This window comes from Malurus melanocephalus, unplaced genomic scaffold, assembly GCF_030028575.1.
Source record: "Malurus melanocephalus ecotype Western Australia unplaced genomic scaffold, MMel_1.1 scaffold_21, whole genome shotgun sequence".
NCBI lineage: Eukaryota > Metazoa > Chordata > Aves > Passeriformes > Maluridae > Malurus > Malurus melanocephalus.
Genome location: NW_026623253.1, coordinates 2,559,557 through 2,569,684, shown reverse-complemented (window position 1 = coordinate 2,569,684; position 10,128 = coordinate 2,559,557).

The window sequence follows — 10,128 nt, the reverse complement described above, 5'->3', positions numbered from 1 at the left end:
GGCACACGGGAAGTGAAGGCGACGCGTGGAAATTAACAAAAAAAAGGCGCTCAGTATTTCCCTGGTATGAGCAGCCCCTCCCTCCTCCTGGCTGAGCAGGGTCCCACTCAGTGTCTGCACTGGGGATAGACCATGGGCTTTGCTCAGTTTTGGTTCATGTTTCCCCTCCTTACTGCAGCCTGAGCAGAGCCTCCAGCGTTTACCAGGAACCTGTACCCGTCTGCCTGCCCTCTTACACAACCATAGAATTACCACTGAAACTGCGAGAAAAACAGAAATTCTCTGACAGCATCTTTTCGATATTAGAGAATCACGGCATTACTTTATTCTGGCCAGGATGTGCAAACAGAAATTATTTCATGCACACATGCCCGGGTTGTGCAGTGAAAATCATCTGTCACACATGGTTCTTCAGTAGACTTTTCACCTATTTATACGTTAAAAAAAAAAACAAAAAAACAAAAAAAAACACAAAAAAAACCCCAAAGAAATTCATGTTCATTGGTCTTAAATTACACAATTCTTGGTATTCGATCATCTGTTGGTTATTGATTGCTTCACCTTTAATGCTAATTAGGTGCCTATTCTTTGGTTCTTTTCCCAGACCAAGTGTCTCTGACCACACCAGGGTGTAATTTTCATTAATGTTCGTTTATCTCCTCCTCCAGGTGTTTTCTGGCTACTCCCAATCTGTAGATATTAAGCTCATCAGGCCTCACTCAACCTCAGTGAACAGTCTTTTGAAAAKAAACTTCAATTCCCCTCTCCCTGGGCAAAGGGGAACAAACCCCTGTCTAAAGTTACATAAAAAAAATTTAAAAGTTGTATCACTTCCAACTGAATCATCAGGGTTGGAAGAGCCCTTCAAGATCAACAAGTCCACCCAGCACCATCACTTTGATCCCTAAATCATTAAACCTGCATGGCCCAGATCAGCTCCCTGGTGACCCCAACCTCTCCCAAAACAGGGCTGATCTTTGTTATGTCCAGCACTCTGCTTTGTGTAGTGTCCTGAAGGTCTTGGTGATTCCACTGCCTTGCTTTATCCTTTACTTTTATTTTTGATAGTCCAGTCAGTGGATGAGGAAGGGATGGGAGCATGACACAGGAGGAAGAAACAGGACTGAGCATGGCTGGGATTGCACTTTGTGGGAGCTGAACCTTTTTACCAACTGACAGTCACCTGCACACCAGGTCTCCCCRTTCACCCCAGAAGGTACCAGCACCTCTTACACAGAGGGAAAATAAAAATTCCCCCTTTGGTGCCTATGGGAGAAAGTGGTGGTAGTTTTTGAGCTGCAGCCCTGGGGAATTTCAGGGCAATCACAAAGGTAGTGCTGGGTCAGAGCAGAGTCCCTGGGGAATTTGGGGGCAAGACAGAGCCGGGGGCTGGAGCGGGGCACTGTTGGAATTCAGGGAGCTGAGAGCACAGGGCTGCATAAGAACATCAGCCCCGGTGGTCTCAGTGGTTCATCATGCCATGCCCATTCCTACGTCTCTGCGTCCTGCTGCAAATGGGGAGTTTGAGAAGCACCTAGCAGAGGRAATAGTAACAGAAAAGGAAGTGGAAAAAGAAGGCGCCGATGTTCCARCACTGCCTGCAGTGCCTCCTGACCTTTTCTGTGTCTCTGCTTCGTTTTGTTTTCTCTAGAACAGCTCTGAATTTACCCAGGTTGGTGCAGTGCTCAAAAGCAAAGCGGGGTTTTTCGCTCCTAAGATTTGGAGGGAAAACCCCTCCTGCTTTTTTTTTGCAGTCTGTGAGGAATGGCTTCTGCTCCAGCCTGAAGGGCAGAAGAGCAGAAAGACACAGAGAGGGAAAATGGGAGAACAACTCCACATCGGCAAAAAATTGCCTGCGGCACTGAGATGTTTAATTTTCATAATTGTTTCCAGTTTCCTGAATTCTCAGCTTCCTAGAAAATTAAGCCAAGATGTGCAATGCAGTAACATCTGACAGATGTCARAGGAAAATGTTGAGGGCTCCTTGCAGACAACCAGCAGACGATGAGCCTGCAAACCAAGGCTGGGGAGAGCATCAGCCTTCAAACTCAAATGCGCACATTGATCCCAAGAGAATCTCCGTGTGTGAGTCCTGTGGGATGTCCATGAGTGGGTGAGGAGAGCGTTCTCCATCTGAGAATACCTCCATCTCCAAGATACTGCAGGGAGGCATCGCCCTGGCTCAGACTGTGGTGTGGGGAGGTGAGCACGATTTTCCCCCTTTGCAGGAACGGCCTTCTGGGCTGAACACTACAAAGAATTAAAGATTCACTATGTTGCACCATTCTGGGGGTTTTGTTGTGTCTTTTATTAAGGAACATTTAGGCTTCAGTGRATCAATGGCCAGGATATGCCTTCTGGAAAGTACCATGTTGGAGCAGCTTGCTGATCTGCCCCTGCCTTGTGTTGGACACTGTGGTTAGCACTCTCTTAGMCTCAGAATTTTCCTTCATATTCATCTGGAAAAAAAGGGTAATTCTTTGTGACTAAAAAAATGTACCTTTCTAGATGAACCCAGGGTTGAGGGCTCCTATTCGAGGGGGCTGTGAAGGGACACTGCAGCRCTGGAGCCACAAACTGTTTTAGACCCTGTGGGATATTTCCTCAGAACTACATGAGGCCTTCAGGCCAGGTGTTGGAAACAAAGATGAGCACTAAAAATGTGTGGTGCATTTAAACACAGCAGTGTCCCTGTTCTAGATCCTACAGCTGTCCCCAAAACTGCGGATGCACATCTGGAATTCTCATTTTTCACCTCCCTTGTTCATCTTCTCTTTGCACCCCCTCCCCCCCCCCGAGTTTCCATAGGATCTTTTAGGGACCTAAGAATGTGTTCATTTTGGGCCAGTGCCAAACTCCTACCAGTCTGTCATTCTTTCTTTTAATAGRACCTTTTTCTCTGCCTTTTTCTCTGTGCCTCTGGACAACTGGCTAGGTTTCATGGAATACTGGACTTTGGTGTCTTCTTGAAGAAACCAGAGTTCATTGCAGAAATAGTCACTTCTTTCTTTCCAGGTTTGTCTTCTTCCACAAACAGTCCAACAGCAGGCCTGGTTTACTCTCCAGAGCAAAAACGAAATGGTGGAAAAGCATTGTGTTCTCCTCATTGTGACACCTTCTGCTTTCCTCAGGATGCTTCCAAAAGCCAATTTTAACACAGACTTAAAAATAAAAATTTAAAAAATAGAGCAGAGTTCAACTGTTTCAAATGACCATAATTCTGCAGAATAGAAGATAAGCAGGGTAATTGCTGTACCACAGAAAGAGGCACTGGAATGCCAGCTTGGGACAACCAGCAAGGTCGGGACACAGGGAATATCTCCTGGGCTGTGATCACCTTTCCCATGCCCATCTAAAAAATGGAACTGTAAACTCATCTTTACTGCCCCTTCATCAGGCTAATAGGTGACATGTTGTGTGTGGGGACATGTGGGGACAGGGACTTTCCTAGCAGACTCCAAATCCTGCTTTTGAGCCTGGGGACATCAGTGAAGTAATCTCAGAGAGCTCTCATGGAGCTGATATTTGTCTCCAGTGGTGGATCTGAAGCCTCAGGGCTGAAAGGCCGGCTGCTCCTTGCTAGGAGTCAAGTGAYATTTTCATTTTGGGTTGTGTGCTGTGCTCCTCACTTGCATGTGGCGGTGTCTGAGGGCCTACATTGTCCTTTCTGCTGCTTTCTTCCCAGGAGCTGCTGGAGTTGTGTCTTTCTCCATTCTGAGATGGAGATCAGGATGGAGAGGAGCCCATCAGAGGTCGTGCCTGCAAGCAGAGGGGGCCATCAAGCCTGCCTTACAACCACTCTCAACTCACCCTACAGCACCAGCAGGCTCGACTTGGACGTCCTTGGTGCTTGCCCTGAAAATTAACCCGAATGGGGTGTGGTGCTGAGTGATGGGAGGAGAGAAAGTTTCATCATTCTGCGGGTTTTGAAACAGTGATGCTCCTCCTGCATTGTGCAAGCAGTGATGTTTGAAATGTCAAATGTGCTTTCTGCTTTGAGAGTTGGTTTCTCCTTTTTGTGGGAAAAGAGACACTCTGGGGAGCAYAACTGCAGTCCACAGGGTAGAAAAGATGTGCCAGGTGAGAGGAATATGAAGAGCAGCTGCAGGAGAGGGAGCTCAGGCTTCTGGGACAGAACACACAGCCCTGCAATCCCAGCCATAGCTCTGCTGAGGTTCTTTGTGCTGCAGGCATAGGAGTAGTGTAAAAATATGAGAAAGGAAGAAGGTTGGCAAGTAAGGGATTCTCTTTCTTCTGCCAGCATGTTACAAGTGTGTTCAAGATGTTTAAGGAAATCATGGGTTGTGTACAGGCACAAGAGCTAAGCTTGAGGGAGGGAGAGTTGGAGGCCCTAGTTGAGGCCTGGGAAAGCAGGTGGATGGGAATGGTGCTCAGAAATTCCTATTTGCTTATCGGGGAGGGCTTATAGTACCAGGACCTGCCAGGCTGAAGGTTGACTTTCCTCAGCTTTAATGACTTAAACTGAGAGTAGGCGAAATTGTAGGGATGATAGGAAAAGCCCTGTAYGGCTTTGAGTTCCTTGATTGGGTGGTTGTATTCCACCGCAAGGATTTCTTTGATGCTGGGTTGTGACCAGGGCCTTGTCTCCTGTCTTTTCTCGTGTGGCTATTTCTTCACCAGTTCCCTTTGTAATGCTGCTATTCTTGGGAATGACTCCTGCTTCTGAACAAATACCAAAAGAACAAAGGAGCATGAAAATTCATGAGAAAGGGCTTAGGAACAGCAAAAAAATCAACATTTGAAAAGTTACTTCTGCTTTTGATTCTTCATGAATYGAATTTCAGAGAATTGGGAAGTGCTGGTTTGTGACGGAAGAGGAACATATGAGCAGCATCACTGAACGCTCTATTTTATCCACTGGTCTAACAAGGCTTAARAAATCTGCCTATGTTTCCTTTCTCTATTTACGTTCATTGCATGATGCAATTCAATGGTGGCATTGTTGGTGACATTGTTTTGATGCATGGAAAAGTCCTGGAAAGAGGAACAAGGACATTGACGACTGGCATCCGCTCTTGCAGCTTCACCGTCGTCCTGTGCATGTACCCAAACTCACAGGGCAATGAAGGTTTTAGAGGAGGCTGCCAAAGACACTGTTGTGCCATGGTCAGTCCCCTGGTGTGTTCCAGGATGAGCCTGGTCCAGCAGAAAGGACAGGCAAGTTCCTGATCGCAATCACAAGGCAAAGGAAGCTGCTAACCRTGAAACCTCCTGCTGTTAAAACTGAGACAGCACTTGGGGTCTGAGAGCAGATAGGCTGTCACTGATCTGCCAGATATGTGACTGCACAAAGCTGCCAGGCAGTGTAAGAGAATCTGGTTTGGGGGGAAGAAAACAAGCATATTTAATGTRATGTCAGACCACATGTTGTTGAAAGTTAAGAAAATAACTGCAGGAGACAGAGAGAGGCATGGGAATAAGGATGCTACTCTCCTTGTAGGTTCAGAATTGCTGTGATCCATGCCTGTCCTAAGGCAGAGGCTCTGCATCRCCTCCAAGCATCACTACTGCTCAGAGCAGAGGAGAAAAYCACACTCGTGCTTTCATCCTSTATCAAAGACCCCATCCCTGTGCRCTACCCCYGACCCACRGCAGCAGGAGTACAGGACAGCTCCYTGTTTGACRTGGTTGTGACAAGAGCAYGAGCCCAGGGYCCCGGCTTTGTGTCAGAGCAGGCATTTGCTGGCTGTGGGAAATGTGCTGGTCTCCAGTCTGTCAGCACTGCCATCGCACTGGGGTAGCTGGGGAGCTGTAAGAGGCAGAGCAGTGTGAGATCTTTTTGCATGCTGTTCAGTCACCTGCTGGCACTGGAACTGGTGCTTGGAGAGTGAAATGTTGCTTATCCTGTCCTCAGTCCCCAGAGCCTTCTCATTTTCTTCCGCTGAGTATCCCTGACATGCCGGCYGCTTTGATGTAACCTGCTCATGCATGGCTGGAGTTGTTTTGGCTGTGATAGTGAAACCTGTGAGGCCACGCTTGGACTGACATTACTGTGTCCAGCCATAAACAAGGTTGGGTATGAGGAGCTCCTGTGAGCCTTGGGCTATGGCCAGGAGGAAGCAAACCAGAAGAGCTGAAAAGAGCATGAGTGGTGGCAGGGGGAAATGAGGGGCAATATAATCGCCCYGTTCAGGAACTGGCATGTGAAAACACAGTCCAGTGGTGAGACTTTCTACCAGCAGCAAAGGTCATTGCTATCATTAAGAAACTCAGGCTGGAGAGCTGTGTGAGCTGGGATCCCCAAGCAGCCAGCCAGCCTGACCTCAGTAAATGGGAAATGAGATCAAGTGCAAAATGAGTTTACCAAGGCTATCTCATGCCTGGCTATCTTAGCGGGTTTATTTTGATAAGATAATTGACTATGTAGGCAGTGGACTTCAGAAAGGCAGCACTTACAGTGCTACAGGCAAAGCCATTAAGCTGGAGAACCAGGGGATTAATGTGAGCATTGTAAGGATTTACCTAAAGAAAGGATGTCAGGAGGTTGTGCCTCAAGGGAAGCGAGCTGGGTGGAAAGGGGTTATTAATGATGCTCCTCAAAGGGGTGATCTTGTTTACCCAGCAGGAAAACAAGCCGTTATCAGATTCAGTCAGATTTGAAGGGCTAAGTCACTGCAAAGATTTCTCAGGCTGCAGGAAGAGCAGAACTGATGGCACTGAGGACTGGAATAGGGCCTCTGAAGAAAAGCAGATCCAAGTCAAAGGCACCCATGCCCCAGCAGTCTGAGGGTTTCCATAAAAAAAAGTTGTGATGCCCATTTAAAAGGGGAAATCCCACAGGTCACACTTACAGAAAATTACTCTGGTTATGTTCAAATGGAAAAGAAACAAACCAAAGCTGGACAGCACATTTAGGTTTGAGGTTCCAAATTTTTCAGGTTTGGTTCTTGTTTTAGGTTTTGGGGGCTTTTGCTTTTGTTTGTTTTGTCCTGAACTCCCCCTCCCACCTTCAAATGTCAGCCTGGCAGGTTTCTGGAATTGAGTTCTTCCAAGCTTTGCTTACTGAAAACCCTGAATTTGCACTTCCCATGTTGCCGTCTATTCTGTGTGTACACTACAGTGAGATATGTCTGCTCATGCATCAGCAAGGGCAGATACGTTGCTGTCTCTAAGAAAGCAAATGTGCCAAAAAATGTTGTGTTTGGCAAGAAAACTGCTCCAACACGAAGAACGACCGGTCTGTGGGCTGCCAGCGCAACCTTGCTGCAGATGGAGGTTTTGGAGGTTTTCAGTACTGATCCCTCTCCTGTGCACGTGCAAAATGAAACCAGCTAATGTTTGCTAACACACATATGGGAATCGTTTTTTTAAAGGGTTGGAAAAAGCAGGGGGCCCTGACAATGCTCTTCTAGCCGCTGACTTCCTTGTTCCAACACAGAAACAAGCCAGARCCCAATAAGGAAAAATGAGCACAGCCTCAGCATAAAGAAAAACCCCTTTATTTTCTTACTGTTACTGGTAGAAATAGCTGTTTCTTTTCTTCTTTTTTGGTGGATTTTTTAATAGTTCTGTCAAAATGATACCTGATGTTAAAAAAAAAAAAAGTCTTCCCAGCAGATTAAATTTTTAAAATGAAGCCTAACCACAGCCAAAGCAGAAGACAACAATGCCTAGCAGCGCTGATTACAGGTAGTGCTTTCAGCCCTGCTTTTAACAGAGCATGTAATTYTGCTTTTGGGGCATGGTTTCCATTGAAATCAGCATTTTATGTACAAATCTGTGTCAGAATGGCATTCATAGTTACAAATATGGTGCTTGTCCATATGGGAAAATTGCAGGTAGGAAGCTGGGCTGCAAGATAGCAGCATGCTCATTGGTTCTAATTAATTCCTTGATTACATGCTCCTGTGGGCACCAGGGGTGCTTTACCTTATTTYACTCTTATAGGCAGGAGAGGTTTGAACACAATGCTTGGTGTGAAATTCTATACAACATTTGGAGCTGATCTAAAGCCTGTTTTTTGTCAACAGTCCCTTCTCTGTTCCTCAGTCCACCAGGTCCTGCTGCTGATGCTGGTTCCAGTAAATCAATGCAACTCACAAAGACAGCCAAAAAGAGCAAGTTTGTTTAATTTTGTTTTCTTTGCRGGGTTAGCATGTTGAACCAGATTCCAAGGGGGCACTGAGGGATAAATGTTCATAGGTGAGATTTGTCCCTGCCTCTGATCAACCGTATGGAAGTAATTATTGGGATTTTTGTAAGCCTGCATCTTAGAAAACAAGCATCACGGGAATCAGCTGTGGATTACTAAAATCAAAACAACATTCTGAGGAGCAAAACACACTTACAGTTTGTCAGTCCTTAGTTGTATTGACAAATTCCTGAAGCTGGCAGGACCAATGCCCAGCAGACCTCACGGAGAAGGCAGATCCAAAGTGTGCTTCTCAAACGTGGTATTCTCACCTTGATTCATTCCTTTTGCAGGTGCATTTTCACATCCATGTGCCATCATCTTGGCACACAGGCTTAAATATTTACTTGTTTAAGTTTCCACYGTGCCAGTTTCTCATTGTCACTGTGGTTTCACGATCAGGACAATGAGAACTTCCATGAATCTCTGCAAAACCTTTAGGACGGAAGTCCTCAGGCCCTTCCCCTGTGTGATCCACTCTGAAGCCAGCTGGGAACCTTACACCTTTTTCCCCAGYGAATGAAGGGTAACACAGAGAAACACTGTCCTGTTTGGATAGGAAACAGCCTGAAAATCACCTTCCCCTTGATGCAGTCACTTGTGCCAAATAGCAAAATGCCTGATTAGGCAGACTTTCCAGGGATCCGGCTGTCCCCAGCTGCACCCTGGCGCTGCTGGCGCCCGGAGCAGGGAGCRCAGGTGCCCTGCCTGCAGGGAGAGGCAGAGCTCCAGCAGCCCTTCCAGGTGGGAGAGCAGGGCAGGGGATGTGCTGGGAATGTGCACGCTGTGTAATGCTTGCTCCTTTTTACATTTAATTTTTTCCATGTAATAGCACAAAAAAAAAAAAAAAAATTAAAATTTACAGCCCAGTCTGTTCTGCCAAGTGTATCAGCAGTGTCTGCTCACCTAGTGCTGTGTTGTCCCTGCTCTCTGTCCCCGTGCCAGGGCCACAGTGAGGGGATAGTCAGGATAAGGCCATCTCAGCCKCAGATCTGCCATTCCCTGCCTTCCTAAGCTGCTTGTGAAAACAGAACACAAAGCTCACAGCCCCTTGCGAGCCAGCAAAGCCTGCAATGCACCCAGCACAAACAGTAGTTTCAGTCACAGCACAGCCAGACACAAAGTTTGAGCTGCCCATGTGCTGAAATAGTTGGTGTGAATGTTAAAAACCAATAAAAATCAGCCTGTGTCTTCTTCCCAATCTGGTACTGCCAAGGACGGTGACTCCCTAGCACAACAATTGCAGGCAGCACATCCTGCTTTTGTGAGGCAAACCGGTGTGTTTGCAGCTCTGTCATCACTCACAGGGGTGGAAATCRTGGGAGATCGTGTCCTCCTTTAGGAGCACCTCTGCTTGGAGGGAAGAGCTCTCAGGAAGTGCCCTGGARGAAAGGTGTGGGTGAGGGCAGCTGTGAGTGCCAGTTTGCATGCACAGACCTGTCACTCTTTCCTGCACTGAGTGTGTGAGCATGCTGGGCTCCTGTGCACGTTGGTTGCACAAACAGGGATGCCTCACTACAACAAAGGACAGCAATCCAGTGGGTTCCTTACAGTAGTTTGCTGTGAGGTAATTGAAGAAGGTTAATCCCAGATTATGAAATAATTTTGTCAAGAAGCCCCAATGCTTTATGCAGTAAAAATCAAATATCCACGCAATAATCAGGTCAAAGTTACCCTTGTCAAGCAATGTTGGTGCATTTTGCATTTACATGACTTGAATTAATTCCCCACATTTCCCCCTCTCTGTCTCAGAGTTCAGAAGGGTTTTTAAACTTTATTGGCCACTTCTGATTTACCATGGCACACCAGACATACTACCTGTGCTTTCAAATGTATCATGTCACCAAATCACATTATCCGTCTGTGCCTGGCCAGTCCAGTGTCAATCAGTGGGTCCTTCCCTTCCCTTCCCTTCCCTTCCCTTCCCTTCCCTTCCCTTCCCTTCCCTTCCCTTCCCTTCCCTTCCCTTCCCTTCC